Here is a 16,958-nt window from a genome sequence, read left to right on the forward strand (position 1 = left end):
TCTCCCCAAAACTCATGACTCTGACTGGTTAAAATGAGTGTCAGTGTTCTCCATCTGTCAGCTTAACAGCATCACTGGCTCTATACTGTCAGATCTTTAATACTAACTTTCTGCCCAGTGAGCAATGACTCATACAAAGCTCAGTGCCTATTGGTTCTTTTCTCAGAGTCTGTCCAATCCCAGGGTCACAGAAGACTACTTGGGTTCATGGTCTCTAATATTTCAGACAGGAGCTCCCTTTAATGAGTCCTTGTTTTCCTGACTGCAGCTCTCTTCATTCTGCCATCCTTTTCCAGCTCCTTGATGATCCTGCAGGTTTCAGGGGGTCCCTGGACAGTGGCTCTGACAGCACTACTGATAGTGCTGCTCATATCTGTGGTCCAGGGCAGGGCCACTCCAGGTAAGAGCAGAGCTGCTATTCCTGGAGGGTCTGGTTCAGGGAACAATTCCTACGGGACTTTCTCTTTATGGAACCAGACTCTGAGACAGCATGGGGCTCCTGCCACAGCCTAGTGTCCTTCTATCACAGCTGGAGAATCAAACTCACCTCCTATAGGATAGGTTGCTATCCACCAGGTCTATTCTCTCTCCAGGAACATGCGCACAGTAAATAAAGGGAGGTGCTCAGGGGTAGGGTTGCTTGTCTATGGGGAAATGGGGCCAAGAGGTTCAGGATAATCTTGGACAGACAAGGTTTCAGAGAGAGAGGTTGGCATGTGCAGACTCCTGGGTGTGCTCACATCTGCATCCAACCTGGAGGGGACTCAGGCAGAGAGCCCTCAGCTGGTGTGTCCAGACTACAAGGATCACTGAGGATTCAGTGCTCATGGAGAATGCCTCTCATTCTCCAGGGTGGAGCAGGAACCCATGCCCCTTGGACAATGAAGGCAAGATGGGAGGGAGGGGGACAGGTTCGAGCCCCTAAAGGCACTCTTGTTGAAGGTATTTCTCCCAGCCTCCCCAGAACTTGGTTAGAGTATTAGGGTGGGTTGAAACTTGTCAGAAGAATGAGATGAGGATGTGTGAGTACGTGAAAGAGATTGACTGTAAGTTATCAGACAGCCAAGGAAGCAGTAACCAAGGGAAAAACCTCTGTCTCCTGCTGTCTCCCTGTGGCTGGTGTAATATTATGGCTTCTATGACCCATTGTTTTTCTCTCAGAATGTTCTTACCTTTCTGGTCCAAATTTACATCAACACCCTGAGAGGAAGGACTGCAAAGTAGGTGCCTTACTTTTCCACTGACTTCCACCTTTCTGCATAGACCTTTCCTTTCAGACCCTTCCACATCCACCTAGGACACACCTAGAAAGTACTGTCCTCATGTCACCTCCTCATTTTCCAGGGTAACAGTATTCAAATCTCCTGAGGACAGCCCCTCAAACCTCAAAGCCCCTCACCTATTACCTCAGGTTCATTGTCTGGGAAGGGGAGGAGAACTTGCACTTGTAGTCACCGAGGGGTGCTGAGAACTAATCAGCAGGACAGCTCAGCCCTGGGAACTGCAGGGGAGTGAGGCTGGGGAGAGAAGAGGCTGGAGCAGCACTGGTGATACTGAACAGTGTCCAGCAGGAGGTCCATAGCAACAGTGTCCATAGGCAGAGTTGTTTGTAGGATGAGGGGTGCTGTTGGGAAACGCCATGGAAACCTCAAGGTGCGGGGTAGCAGAAAGCACAGGAGGGAGTCTGATGATGGTGGGCAGTGAACACGTGGAGGGGTAAAGACTGGGTTGAGGTTGGTAGGGGAAATGAGATGAGGCAGTGGAGCCATGTGACAAGGACAGAGGGTGGGTTACCAGAGCTCCCTGTGTAGAATGAATGTCCAATCAAAACCTGCTGGAGGGAGAGCTGGAGCCATAGGAGAGTGGGTAGAGTGGGCAGGGCCGATTCCACAATTCCCTGCATGCTCTTCCAACTCCACACACATCCCCAACCTCAAACAGAGCACAAGAGGAAAGGCACAAGGAGCCAGGCTGTGGCTGAAAGTGAGGGAGGGGAATGTGGAGAAAAGCTTGGCTGAGACAACACCTAGGCAGCAGGAGATGACACAGCAGGTGAAAAAAACAGACTCCTGGAGGCAACACCCTTTTGTCTCTGACAGGCTTTAAAATGGGCTTTTTACAGCTGAGTTTCTTACCTCACCCCACCCACTACCCCAAGCATTAGGGCCACACTCCCGAGTCCTCCTGTCACACCAGCTGGGCATTTGCAGAAGCTCATTGTGTATTTGAGTCTTTGGGTACTTACTCTTCCGTTAATCTAACTCCTCAAATAAAATCACTAGCACAAAAGAGAGGTGGGAAGATCCAGTCAGCAAACAGCCAACAAACACTTTTCAACCATTAAGATCTGGTGCCCATGGAATGTCTTCTTGAGGTTTTCCAGTAGCTCATAAGCTGATCCAGTTCTTCTTTCATATGCATTTATTTAGAATTTTGCTCCTATTCAGACAGGTCACACAGTGAAAAGAGGAAGGGAACTAACATAGATTGAGCAGTGACAGATACAATACTATGTATTTTACATATGTGAGCTCATTTGGTTCTCACAGCAGTTTTGCAAGGTAAATAGTATTATTACTATTTTGCCTTTCAAGAAATGGAGAGTTAGAAGGTTGTTTCTTGCCCAAGATAACCTAGTAATGAGTCGTAGTGCAAGAACTGGAATCCCTACCTGTGACATGTTCCTTTTCTTACCCATATGGCCTCCATTATCTTTCTGCAATTATATTTTAATATACCCTATTCTGAGTGAGAGATGAATTCACTCATATCATTGGTTTTCAAATTGTGCTGAGTAACTCAATTGTCAAAGATTCCACAAACAGGATAAAGTCTCCCATATACAAAAAAAAATGAAGGTTTCAAATTCCACCATATACTCATCACTTATGTCTGCTTTGAAGGTAAAATTCCACTTAAAAATTTAAATGTTGCAAAAGAAAATTTTGAAATTCTTACTCTTGACTAAAACATGTTCTCTTATTGGTGAATGAGGAAGAGAAACAAAGACTAACAAACTAAAATGAGAGGATACGCACTCAGAATGGGGCAGTTGAATATGGAGGGGCAGACTAAAGGGGCTGGGGGCGATGGGCCTGGGTATTTAGGGGGCTGGAGCCCAAGGCACCAGGAGAAGAGGCAGGTTAGAATATCTGAAGTCCTGGGATCTTGCCTTAGAGATGACACTGGAAACTACAGGCTAAGTCTATGGTGCCCCTGAGCCCAGCCCCACCCCTTCTCCACTGTCCTCTGCCACCAGCTGTGCATCTTCTGTGAGGGGTGAGGTTAATAAACATGAGTTCTTAATTTGTAGAACATGAAACAGGTGTCCAAAACAAACCTTAATTTGCTGTGTGCAAATCACAGCACCTTAATTTCCCCACTGTGACCAGGAACAGGTCAGGTCTGAAAAGGCTCAGACAGAAGCAAGCAGACATGTGCTGGGTCATTGCTACTTCTGTATACACATGCACCTGCCAGACACTGCCCGTGGTGCTCCCTAGGAAGAGCCGCAGGTGGAAAAGGCTGCCACACTTCTTTATGTAAAAATGACACCATCAATGTCTCTAAACCTAAAGGAGTCCAGTCACTTAGTTTTCTGGTTGTTGTGGTGATTTTCATTGATTAAGATATTTTCCAGGTGTTTTGAGATCAAGTCTTTCTACAACCATGTTTGAAAAGTGAAAATTAACTTTCAGGCTATATTGTCTTTCTTATGGCAAACTTGAAGAAGTTTTAAGAAATGCATTTTTGGCTAAGTGCGGTGGCTCACGCCTGTAATCTCAGCACTTTGCGCGGCCGAGGAAGGCAGATCTTGAGGTCAGGAGTTCGACACCAGCCTGGCCAACATGGTGAAACCCCGTCTCTACTAAAGATACAAAAATTATCCGAGTGTGGTGGCACATGCCTGTAATCCCAGCTACTCAGGAGGCTGAGGCAGGAAAACTGCTTGAACCCGGGAGGTGGAGGTTGTAGTGAGCTGAGATTGCACCACTGGACTCCAGCCTGGGAGAGAGAGTGATACTCTGTAGAAAGAAACGAAGAAAGGAAGAAAGGAAGAAAGGAAGGAAGGGAGGTAAGGAAGGATACTCCATAGAAAGAAGAAAGGAAGGAAGGAAGGAAGGAAGGAAGGAGGGAGGGAAGGAAGGAAGGAAGGAAGGGAGAAATGCATGGAGAAATGCATTTCTGCATTTCCAGCATGCAGACATTTCCAGCATGCAGAACAGCAAGAGCAACTTGAGGTATTCTTAAGAAACTGCAGAGAAGAGAGAGCACCTAGCTGTAGAAAGGGAAAGAAGGAAGGGAGGGCTTCCTGGAGTAGGTGGCATTTGAGCCAGGACTGACATCAGGATGGAAATGTCAGGCAGGGAGTTGGGTAGGGGGAGCAGCTCTGCCCTCCAGATCCCCAACTCCTCCCATCCCTACTGTTTCTCTGCCTGAAAGACCCTCCCCCTGATGAGATTCTGCTCCTCCCTGAGACTCCACGTGAAATGTTTCCCCCTCCTCCTCCAGCCGCCAGCAGAAGGGGCTGCTTTCCCTTCAGCGTGCGCCGCTCCCTAATGATCACTCAGCCACCCTGAGCAGTGAGTCTCATTCTTTTCAGTAAATCCTCTCGCTGCAGTGGTGAGAAAACTGAGGCCTGGAGAGGGTCTGTGACCTGCCCAGGACCACAGAACTCAGTAGTAGGAAAAGTCGTATTTTTAAATCCAGCCGTGAGTGGGAAGATTTGAGGAAATAGCTAATATTGAGGAGGGGGGTGTTGTTGGGGGTGCCACCACCCCTGTCTCTCCCCCCTCCTCACAGAGAATTACGCGTACCAGGAACCGCAGGAATGCTATGCGTTCAATGGGACTCAGAGCCTTGTGGACGGGCTCATCTACAACCGGGAGGAATACGTGCATTTTGACAGCGCAGTGGGGGAGTTCCTGACAGTGATGGAGCTGGGGCGGCCCATGGCCGAGTGCTTGAACAGCCAGAAGGACTTTATGGAACGGAAGCGAGCCGAGGTGGACACCGTGTGCAGACACAAGTACGAGCTGATGGAGCCACTCATCCGGCAGCGCCGAGGTGAGGGCTGTGGAGCAGGGCTCCTGGGGCAGCCGTGGGGGCCGGGCCCAGGGAGTAGGGGCAGCCGGGCTGGCCTAAAGGACCTTAGTGCCAGGAGGGAAGGGGGCTTTGGGCTGGGGATTGATGGGAGGGGCCCAACTGGAGCTTGTCAGGAGGGTGAGCACGGGGACTGGGCTGAGCATGGAGTGAGGAGGATGGAGGGAGAGGGACCCCTGGACTTCATCAGGCCTGGCAGCTGACTGCATGTGGGGTGAGGGGAAAGGAGGCCACAGGACAGCGTGCAGGGTTGCCGTGTGGAGATGGAGGTGGAGATGGCATAGCAGGCCACGCAGAGAAGAAGCCTGCAGGGAGATGGCTCGATTTGAGGTGCTTGAGGGGCCAGATGGATGGTCTGATGGGCAGGTGAGAGAAGAGTTTGCAGCCGGGGAGGGGCCTGGGCTACATGAGACCACCCAGGGAGACGGGACCCAGCGGGAGGAGCGTAGGGCTGGATCCTGGGAACTGGACATTGTGATTTTGAAATGGCTCCATTGTCTGAGGTATATACCCTGGTTCTTTGTCATGGCCGAGAAAATTCACGACAGACACACATGAGGAGTGGGTTTGGGAGTGGAACGTTTAACAGAAGAGAGGGAGAAAATCCTTCCTCATGCTGAGAAAGTGGGTTGCCCAAAAGAGGGTCTGCGGTCTGTGGTGGGACGCAATCGGCTTTGTACAGAGGCTTGAGGAGGCAGCGATTGATTTACACAGGGCTCAGGGGGTTGGTTTGACGAGTTGTGTCATTTACACAGCCCACGAAAAGACTGACTCTCCCACCCTAGTCTTTTATTATTCAAGTGCAGCCTCCAACTGGTGGTGGACAGGATACCTGTACATGTGGTTTTACCTGGAGGCTGCCATGACACCTGTAAACCTGGTGACAAGGAAAAGAGAGTGGGAACCGCCATATTGGATGTACCTGATTTCCAGGTACAGCTGCATTTACATGTAAAAGCTTCCAGTTTGCGTATCTATGCCTGAGTTTTCAGGCTGCTTTCTGTTAGAGAAGAAATGGTTTGGGGCTGCTTTTTATTAAAGGAAAATTCTACTGAGAACTTTTACCCTTTCTAGCTGCCTAAAAACAATTTCTTAATAACTCCTGTATTATTTCCTCCCTCAGGAGACGTAACCATAACTGCTGTTAGGGGGTGTTGGACGACGATTCTTTCTGGCTACTTCCTGCTGAAAAGGGGCGTCGTGTTGGGGGGCTGCAGTTGGGGCTCCTCCTGAGGTTGATCTAAGGTTTCTTGGAAGAACGGCATGTCCGTAAGTGGCTTTGTTTGCAGCACCATTTGAAGTTTGATTGCTTCTAGAAGAAAACAGGTAAATTTTACAAGAAGGTTTAAAATATAGGGTTACCATATGAGTATTAAGATTACCACCTGCAGACCATAATTATGACAGTAGAGTTTGATACCTGTTAGTTACACCAATGGATTGTAATACTGGCTTGTCTCCACTAGATGTCGCTGTACATCACCAGAAACGTTACTATAAAAGCAACATTTCCTTTGAGAAAAACATCTATTTCCCCCTTGACTTGCTATTAGGGCATAATTTTAGGTTTAGGCCATTCTTTATAACTTATGATATGATTGAGAGAAAAACGTTATTGGGTGGCTAAAATAACTTTGGTGTTAATCTTGGCAATTCCTTTTTAAACAACCAGTTTTTAAACAACCAGTCATTTCCTTTTAGGACAAGAATTTACTATACAAGATCCTTTCTTATATAAAATCTCTTTCTTTGTAACCTTCTTTCCATAGCTTAGAGTGCACCATATTACCAATCTTCAATAAAAGGTCCTATCAAACTTAGTGATAGTGAAATCACGCTTACTTCTTGTCTGTAACTATTACTCCTGCTATAAGCAAAACAAACTTGACCAAATCCTCCCTGCAATTATTAATTCTGTCATAAAGATAATTAGGCAAAATATTACAGCAATTAGAATTTTACAACCAGAATTCCACATTGTGGGTGCCACAGTATACAGTTCTATTGCAAATAATAGCATGACTATAACAATTCCCACAAAAGTGACGTAGTAAATAATTTCCGTTTAAAACTTTACTTGCCAAGATATAATGTTTCCCTTTGGAGATTTACAAAGTAAAAAATGCAGTCCCATGTATAATTAAAATCTCTCTGCAAATATGCATTAAAAATAATTTCTAATACTGAGCAGTGAATTTTGAGAGGGAAGGTATAAATGATAAAGAGTACCTGGTGAGGTAGGAATGGCACTAAGGTGAGTAGCCCTCACTCATTTACTTATCTTTTATGATTTTCAGCTTAAGATCTTCTATTTCTCCACATTGATATTCAGGATGTTCCTCTGGGCTGTCAAAGGTTGCTCCCTCAGCTTTTCACGCTTTGACTTGAGTGTGATATATTCAGAAGTTGATACCTGTAACTTTTACTGCTGAGGCGGTTGAAAGAAGAACTGTGTAGGGCTCTTCCCAGCTTGGCTTAGGGAAAGAGAAAGAGATGAGTTTTCACCAATACCAAATTTTCTGGCTAAGTAAAGGTGGTCCAGTTTCCTGGGGTTGGCCTTTTGCTAGTAGTGGCAATTCGTGTTGGAAGTGAGCTAGAGAGGTTACATTTTTAAACAACTTAGAGGTTTTCTGCCTGAAAACAATCTCTGAGCACATTCATAAGTTTTATCTTTTTCTATGTGAAAAAGCTTGGTGAAGGATTTTAAGGACTTTCCACTGACTGGAGGCCAGTAAATGGATTTTGTCATCCTCAGGGCTGGAATACCCTTGAGAAGTGGCTTATTTTATTTCTGCAAGGGAATACTGGGGTTTAATTTCTTTTATGGAGGCTTCCGAGATTAAAAGGGCTTGAAGTTTGTTAATGCCTTGAGGCTTCCCTGCCTCCTGCTTAGCTCCCTGGCCAGCTAACCTATTTCCTTTGGCTACTTCATCTGTTCCCTTTTGATGTTCCCTGTAATGCATTGCTGCTATTTTTCGTAAAAGGAAAACTGAGGGTAATAACCTGTTAATTTCCTGGTGATATTTTATAGGAGATGCTTTAGTCATAAGAGAATGTCTTCCCTTTTAAATAGCAGCATGAGCATGGAGAACTAAGAAAGCATACTTGGAGTCAGTGGAAATGTTAGCCCTATCTTTCCCCTGCTTAATTTAAGTGCTCTTTCGAGAACTATTAGTTCAGCTAATTGAGTGCTTGTGTCTGGGGAGAGACATTAGAGTGACTACTGCTTATCCTGCCTTATGTATTTCTTGCTTTACCTGCTGTTTGTTAGCTAAAGGCTCTCCTAGAGGACAGTAATCCTGCTACATTATATGGGGTGTAAACAGTTAAATTATTTCCTAGGGTTAATTTGGAGGCTTTTTTTGACTAGTAGAGCCATAGTGGCAATGGCTTGGAAGCGTGTGTAAACAATAGGTCCTCCTAACTGCAATTAGGAGGTGGAGAAAAATACTGGAATAGTTTTTCCTGAGACACCCCTTACGATCATGCTATGGGAAGAAGAGAGGCCTGGATTAAAGAGGAGAAAAGAGAGAGAGATTGGCTTTAGTGTTTAGAAGGAGGTCTACTTTCCTTCCTTCAATTTCCAGAATCACCTGGCGGCTCCTGTGCTGTAATGGCAGTTTGAGCCACTGGAGCTGGGGTTTGAGCCCCGGGACCCATCAGTCCTGCTGGACCATCCGTGAGACTGGTTCTGACCCCAGTGACCTCCGTCTCCGGGGGCAGTTTGATCTCCAGTGTCTCCACCACAGGCTGGACAGGGTTGAGGTGGCTTTCTCTTGCTGTTTGGGCACTCCTTTTTCAAATGCCCTGGCTTGCCACACCGATAGCAACTAGCGGATGCACTCGGGGATCCTGGACTTTGCAAGCCTGCAAAGCTGTTATTAGAGCTTCTTTCTCCTGAGATTTCTCTCTTTTTTCTGGGTCTCCTCCTGGTCCCTATTATAAGTGGCTACCCTCAGGAGGTTCTCCAAGGTGCTATCTGGTCCTATAGCTTGCTTCTACAGTTTCCTTCTAATATCAAGAACTGCCCGTGCAATAAACTTGTCCTTTAGAATGCGCCGTTCCTTGACTGAATTAGGGGCTCTATTAGTGCCTCTCTCAGCCCTTCCATAAAAGCTGCAGGATTCCCATCTGGCTTTTGGTCTATTATAGACAGTTGAGAGGAATTAAGAAGTCAGGCCTTAGTTCTTCATAGACCCTCTAATATGCATATTAAAAAATGCTTCCATTTCTATTCATTTGCAGAGCTATTGGGGTCCCAATTGGGGTTGTCGAGAGGAACTGTTTCCCTTCCTATTGGGAATGGTGTTTCTGCTATTTTTTTCACTTTCCCTATCTCTTTTCTTCCCTTTTGGTGTATTATAGGAGATATGTTGCTCATCTCCAAAATTATCTGCTGCCTGCACAGCTGCCTGCTTTTCAACTGCAGTTAGAGTTTGGTTTGGGAGCAGCATAACATCCTTCCAAGTGAGGTGAAACACCCAAGTTAAATTCTGGAAAGCTTCTACATACCTATTGGGGTTGTCAGAAAATTCGCATAAGTCTTTCTTTGTTTGCCTAAGGTCCTGTAATGAAAAGGGAGCTTGAGGTTGAAGGGGGCCAGCCCCTCCACACCTGTGGCTATTTCTTGTCAAGTGGGATAAGAGACTGAGAAAAAAAAATAAGACACAGAGACAAAGTATAGAGAAAGAACAGTGGCCCAGGGGACCGGCGCTTGGCATACGGAGGACCCGCAGCAGCTCTGGTCTCTGAGTTCCCTCAGTATTTATTGATCACTATCTCTACCATCTCGGTGAGGGGGATGTGGCAGGACTATAGGGTAATGGGTGGTGAGAGGGTCAGCAGGTGAGCAAAGGACTCTGTGTCATAAATAAGTTTAAGGAAAGGTGCTGGGCCTGGATGTGCACATAGGCCAGATTTATGTTTGACTTCACACAAGCATCTCAGTGCAGTAAAGAGCGGTATTGCCGCCAGCATGTCTCACCTCCAGCCATAAGGCGGTTTTCTCCTATCTCAGTAAATAGAATGTACGATCGAGTTTTACACCGAAACATTCCATTCCCAGGGACGAGCAGGAGACAGGCGCCTTCCTCTTACCTCAACTGCAAAGAGGCCTTCCTCTTTCACTAATCCTCCTCAGCACAGACCCTTTACAGGTGTCTGGCTGGGGGACGGTCAGGTCTTTCCCACCCCATGAGGCCATATCTCAGGCTGTCTCAGTGGGAGGAACCCTTGGACAATACCCAGGCTTTCCTGAGCAGAGGTCCTTGCAGCCTTCTGCAGTGCATTGTGTCCCTGGGTACACAAGACTGGAGAACGGAGATGACTTTACCAAGCATACTGCCTGCAAACACAGTTTTAACAAAGCACATCCTGCACTGCCCTAAATCCATTAAACCTTGAGTCAATACAGCACATGTTTCTGGCAGCACAGGACTGGGGCTAGGGTTACAGATTAGCAGCATCTCAGGCAGAAGAATTTTGCTTAGTACAGATCAAAATGGAGTTTCTTATGTCTTCTTTTTTCTACATAGACACAGCAACAGTCTGATTTCTCTTTATTTTTCCCACATTGGTGACCCCAAATAAAGGGAGTTCTCAGATGGTTCCCTTGGACATGGCCTTTCTAATTCTGGGGGATTATTTTCTATAGGCCTACCTGATATGCCTATTTAAAAAGCTGGGCTGATCTTACAATGCTTGCAAAGGTTTAGTAAAAATGCCATGCCCTTGTGCAAAAGAAAATGAGTCACTGTTCTCTTCAAATTCCTGAGGTTAAAGGAGTTCCAGTGTTTCAGAGTGCACTCCAGAGGGGTGCAAGCTGAAGCTGGTCTGTCACCCATCTAGAAAATAAGTGAGAATAAAAGTATCTTTTCAGTCCCCATTCTTTCATTGTGACCCAGGGTGGAGGAGAAGGCAGTGAAAGTGTCCTCCCTACTGTTTTCTCTCCTTGGTTCCTGGGTCCTGGCAACGTGTTAAATGTGCCACCCATGGTTGTAGGTGTGGTCCTCCAAGCCATGGAACTGGAAAAACTAAGTGATGGGATTAACCATGCTTTACCCACACAACCTTAGCTTATCCACCTTATGTAATCCCCTTTGACATCCTAAATTTGTGTGATCTGCCTGGCTCCCAGAAAAATGGATCTCGAGAGACTATGTCGTCTTCAGGTAGGCTCCTTTAATAGAGGCAATGTGCCAGATTACCTGCCATTATGGCCCATGCTAAAACATTTACCCTTAGCAAAATGGCTCTGGTTAACTTCCGAACCTAAAATCCCCTTGCTAATTAAGTACTGTCCTAATTGGAGACAGAAATGAACGTAGGAACCTAATGGCAGTTGTCCTGCTGATGGGACAGTATCAGAACTAAAATTTCACTACAGATGACATTTTACTCCTGTTGAAGACAGAGCTTTCCCGTTCACAGAAGAGGCTTTTCTAGTGGCACGAAAAGAAAGAATTTGGAAGCTGCAGTGTTACGGTAAAAAACCGACAGGGTGCCTGATGAAGAGGATTTCTATTTCCAGTAGGTGGTGCTGTTGGGCTAGAAATACCTTGGGCTCGCCAGAGACGGGATGGAGAGGAAGAGCCTGTAGCATTTGCCCATCTTCCCTAACAGGGCTGTTTCCCTGAACTGTAAAACTTCCCGCAAATTGCACACACAAAGAGGACAAGAGACATAGTGACCACGGATAGAAAGGAAAGGAAAATTTTGCACCAGGATAGCTGGAGATCCATTACCAACATCTGGACAGACTGTTGGAGGCTAGGTTCAGTCCAGAAGCCTTTGAATAACACCAGGGTGTGCCCTGGCCAGAAATTTTCAGTTGCCCCAAGACTTTTCCCAGCCTTATGCGAGATGGTGAAGTTCTACGTGAAAGGAAACTGGTATGAAGACAGCCTTGAGATTAAAGAACAGATTTGAGGTTTGCTCTATATTCATCACTCAGATGTTCCTATCTTCCATTCTGATTCAGATCCTGGATTAGCTCCCAAAATGAAACAGCTCCATTGTCTGAGATATATACCCTGGTTCTTTGCCATGGCTGAAAAAAAATTCACAGCACAGACACGCACAAGGAGTGGGTTTAGGAGCAGAAAGTTTAATAGACAGAAAAGAATAGTGACAGAAAAAGCTTCCTAATGCTGAGAAAGCAGGTTGCCCAAGAGAGGGTCTCCTGTTTGTGGTGGAACGCAACTGGTTTTGTACAGAGGCTTGAGGAGGCAGTGATTGATTTACATAGGGCTCAGGGGATTGGTTTGACCAGGTGTGCCATTTACATAACCTGCAAAAAGACTGGCCCTCCCACCCTAGTCTTTTATTATACGAACACGGCCTCCCCCTGGTGGCAGCCATGATACCTGTACACGTGCTTTAACCTGGAGGCTGCCATGACACCTGTAAAGGTAGAAGGAAAAGAGGGTGAGAACCACCATATTGAATTACCTGGCTTCCAGGTACAGCTGCAGGCATTTACATATAAAAGCTTCTAGTCTGCATATCTATGCCTGAGTTTTCAGGCTGCTTTCTGTTAGAGAAAAAGTGATTTGGGGCTGCTCTTTACTAAAGGAAAATTCCACCAAGAACTTTTACCCTTTCTAGCTGCCTAAAAATAATCTCTTAATTCCTGTATTTGGCCAAGAGAGAAATCCTGTGAAGGAGACCAAAAAGCACTAGTGATCCTTGCACTAAACAAGGACCTTTGTCCTAGAGAGAGAGGAAAGAATGAAGGGGGAGGAGGAGGAGGCTCAGGAGGTCACACCACTGATCCCTCTGTTCCCGGGAAAATGGAAGGAAGGTCATCCGATAAGAGGGAGAAGATGGACACATTGAGTAAGGATGAGGAGAGTGACACGGGTTTAGGAAAGTTGCTGAGGTAATTGGTTGAGAGAGGTGTCCAAATAAAAGTAATACAGTTTGCAAAAACTGTCACTAAGACTTCATAGAGGCCCAAATCAGCAACATGGCAGCATTTTCTCTCATAGTAATCAGCTGCCAGATTGCAGAGACCCCTGATGCCAGACTAAGGAGTGTGGGTTTCTCCTCTAGGCCAGCAGGTCCCCAACCTCACTGCTCAGAATACTCCTTGAGATCCTCTGTGAAGCAAAGATTCCCCCAGACTCACTGCCTAGAGATTCAGATTCCCTGGGTGGGGAGGTCTGGAGATCTCTGTTTTTAATCAGCTCCTAAGTGATTCCCATTAACCAGATAAGTGTCAGAACACTGAAGATTTTTGAAAATCTTCAGAAATCTTAAAATGACAAGGCTGGAAATCTGTTTTTGGAAGACTGTGAAGTCAGTTGGAGAGAGCAGGAACCAGAGGCAGGGAGATGAGATAAGAAACTGCTATTACTGTCCAGGGAAATCATAATAAGGGCATGAATTAGAATAGAGAAAAACACAGGGGTAGGGGAGACGGAGGAAGGAGGAGGATAGAAGTTCTGGATGCCCACCCAAATCTAGAAGTAACTGAGCAAAGGCAACTAGAACAAACAGGAATCCTTGCCTTGGTGAAATATATTTGAACTGGGTCAGAAATGAGGCCATTGGGTATCAAGCCTTAGCTGCAGCGCCCCCTGGAGGTCTCTGATGTGCTCCAGGCTGACCAACTCCTGTCAAAGAAGATGGAGCAAAGTGTTTCTCATGGAATGTTCTGGGACCTTAAAACAGACACCCGTATATCCCATGACTTTCATGCTTCCCAGGACATCTATGGGGAAGAAGTTCCACTTAATCCACAGTTGGGATTCAGACATGGGTTGACCAGTCTGATGGATGTTGAGTTTATGGAGGTGGTTGAAGTAGAAGGAGAGCCAAGTGCCTCTGAAATAAAATCACATCGAGGGAAGAGGCTGTGAATGTGGATAATTCTGCACACAAGGCAAAAATAGCATAAGAAGTAAGGGTTGTGGGTTAGTTCAAGACTGTTCATTTCCCTAGCCCAGGCCCATGTCAGGGTATTTGTGTTCTCAAGAACAGAGTAAATAAGGACCTAGAAGCTCTGATTTGGAATATTGCTGTAATTGGGCTGTTCTCTAGGGGCAGTTGGCCCTTTTCTGCTTTCTGTGGAGGAAAAGGATACTGGTGGCTGATGTCCAAAGGAAAAGCTGCAGGTGGTAGTGTGGAAATTGATCTGTAAGCAGCAGAAAAAGAGGGGGCAAAAATAGAGAGGTGCCAAGGCACAGCCAACACCTGGTTATCTGTGAGAACCTCAATGGATGTGATAACACAGTGCAGAGGAGGAACGTAGGGAAAAGGATGGGATTTCTATTATTTAAGCATGTGGGGGCTCAGGATATTATGTAAATAGGAGGATTTTGAGTGTTTGTAGGCGAGGCCAAAAAATCCATAGCTTACTTGCAGAATAAGTCATGCCAAGCTCACTTTATTTTCTTGATATATTTATGAAATATAGTTATTGGATTAATAGACCATGAGAATGTCATTGTTTGTATGTATATTAATTTCAAGAAATTATTTGAGCAAATTTTTCATCTTTTGCATCAGGATAGAGCACTCAAAAGATAAGGTCGTGTCACTGCTGATTAAATATTCTTTGTCCAAAGGCTGTTAATCAGTGGCTGATAGATTTCTTTTAAATGTGCTACAAACTGGTAAGTTTGTGTGCCTCCTATTCTTCTCAATACTATTTCTATAGTTTCAGTACTCCCCTTATCTGCTGACCTAATCACATCATTCCTACTTCTTTTTTTTTTTTTTTTTTCGAGAAAGAATTTCACTCTTGTTGTCCAGGCTGGAGTGCAATGGTGCGATCTTAGCTCACCGCAACCTCTGCCTCCGGGGTTCAAGCGATTCTCCCGCCTCAGCGTCCTGAGTAGCTGGGATTACAGGCATGCACCACCACACCCAGCTTATTTTGTATTTTTAGTAGAGATGGGGTTTCTCCATGTTAGTCAGGCTGGTCTCGAACTCCTGGCCTCAGGTGATCCACCTGCCTCGGCCTCCCAAAGTGCTGGGATTACAGGTGTGAGCCACTGTGCCTGGCCATCATTCCTATTTTCAACATCTAGAAATCAATTCCATAATGAGCATGTCTAAGAAATAATAATCTCGCATGCTATTCTGCTTTTCCACTTCCCCACTCCTAGTCCAGCCTAGGGTGAACATCCCCCCTCCAAGAAGGGGCCCCTGCAGCACCACGACCTGCATGTCTGCCACATGACAGATTTCTACCCAGGCAGCATTCAAGTCCAATGGTTCCTGAGTGGACAGGAGGAAACAGCTGGGGTCGTGTCCACCAACCTGATCTGTAATGGAGACTGGACCTTCCAGATCCTGGAGATGCTGGAAATGACCCCCAAGCAGGGAAACATCTACACCTGCCAAGTGGAGCACCCCAGCCTGGACAGTCCTGTCATGGTGGAGTGGAGTGAGGGTCTGATGACCCTCTAGACTCCACCTCTGAAGAGCAGGGGACTCTCTGGCTCTGGGGTCCACTCATCTAGTTTTACGTGTTTATACCCTGGGGCCATGTCCGACCCCATTTTTCTTCTATACAAGACCTTGAGTGTAGTTTTAATCTAGGGACAATGGGGACTTGCCTGCCCCCAGCCTAGGAGGTCCTAAGGATTCATAGCTCCTCTCCTTGTCCAAGAATCTAGGGATGCAGACACCTTCCTGAACTGATCTTACTCATGGGAACTATTGTCTTCCTTCAGCCTTTTAGCTTATTGTAAGTTATTTTGAGAGGGAACTAATTGAATCTGCATTTGTCTGTTGTTGAGGTCACACCCTCTGTTCCAGAACTGAGAGAGTGACTGTTTCTCAATTTCCTGTTATGCAAGGTGTATCCCCCTCGCTGTCCTCGTGCTGATATTCTGCATCAGGCTGCAGGATCTCAGACAGGACATGAGCAGGGGTGGAGCTGCTGGAGGTGACACTGAACCTGAGCCTGTTCTTCCTAGAGGCACAGTCTGATTCTGTGCAGAGCAAGGCGCTGTCAGGAGCCGGGGGCTTCGTGCTGGGGCTCATCATCTGTGGAGTGAGCATCTTCATGCACAGAAGGAGCAAGAAAGGTGAGAAAGCCTGTGAGCGATACCCGCCTTTCTCCTGACTTGCTCACCCTTCTTCCACGATGAGGGGCTGAGACAGAAAAGCAATGCCAGAGAGCTTGCTGAAATCACATAGTCAGGAAACAAAGACAGCTTCTAAGGAGAGAGGAATCCCAGCCTGGCATCTTAATGCAGCCAGATGCATGAGGTCCCAGTAACTCAGGCTCCTGCAGAGCGTCCATTGAGTGATGGGCAATGGAAGTGTGATGGAAACGTTTCTCTAATTGTCTGAGGTGGTTTCAATAGCTGAATTCATTCTCTTTCCTCCTTTCCTTTCAGTTCAACAAGGATCTGCATAAACAGGCAATATTCCTGCTTTGATTTCCTTGTTGGGGGAGTTACAGGAGGACATAAGTCCTTTCTGTGCATTGTGACACTGAGGCTCCTCTAGGAAGAGTCTCAGGCCTGAATCCCTGTTTCAACCTCAGCCCTGGGGAGAGTGGGGAAACAGCATTGCATGGCTCCATTGCTAAAGGAAGCTCGGATCAACTCTATTCTTTATCAGCCTGAGATTCAGCCTCTCACCATTATTTTTCTCTCCTGGGACTTAAAGGAAGGGGGCCAACAACCTGGGATTACTGTTTTTTTACCTCCACAGGGTTCCTGACCTTGCCTAAAAGATTAATGTGCCTTGGAACAAGTATTTTTTGTTTCTTTAGTATCCGCTTCGAGGACAGACCCCCAGCCTCCCAAGAGGATGCTGCTGCTGAGTAGTTGCACTGAAGCCAGTTTCTGTCATTCTGTTCGTGGATTCAATGCATGGTTTCTCTCATGGGGCCT

The 16,958-nt window shown here is 46.3% G+C and overlaps 1 pseudogene; it reads left to right on the plus strand.

Annotated features, from left to right (window-relative positions):
* Positions 1-276: 276 nt before the first annotated feature.
* Positions 277-16,477, plus strand: LOC100582515 (annotated as a pseudogene).
* The last annotated feature ends 481 nt before the right edge of the window (positions 16,478-16,958 follow it).

The sequence above is a fragment of the Nomascus leucogenys genome, chromosome 22a (genome assembly GCF_006542625.1).
Source record: "Nomascus leucogenys isolate Asia chromosome 22a, Asia_NLE_v1, whole genome shotgun sequence".
Lineage (NCBI taxonomy): Eukaryota > Metazoa > Chordata > Mammalia > Primates > Hylobatidae > Nomascus > Nomascus leucogenys.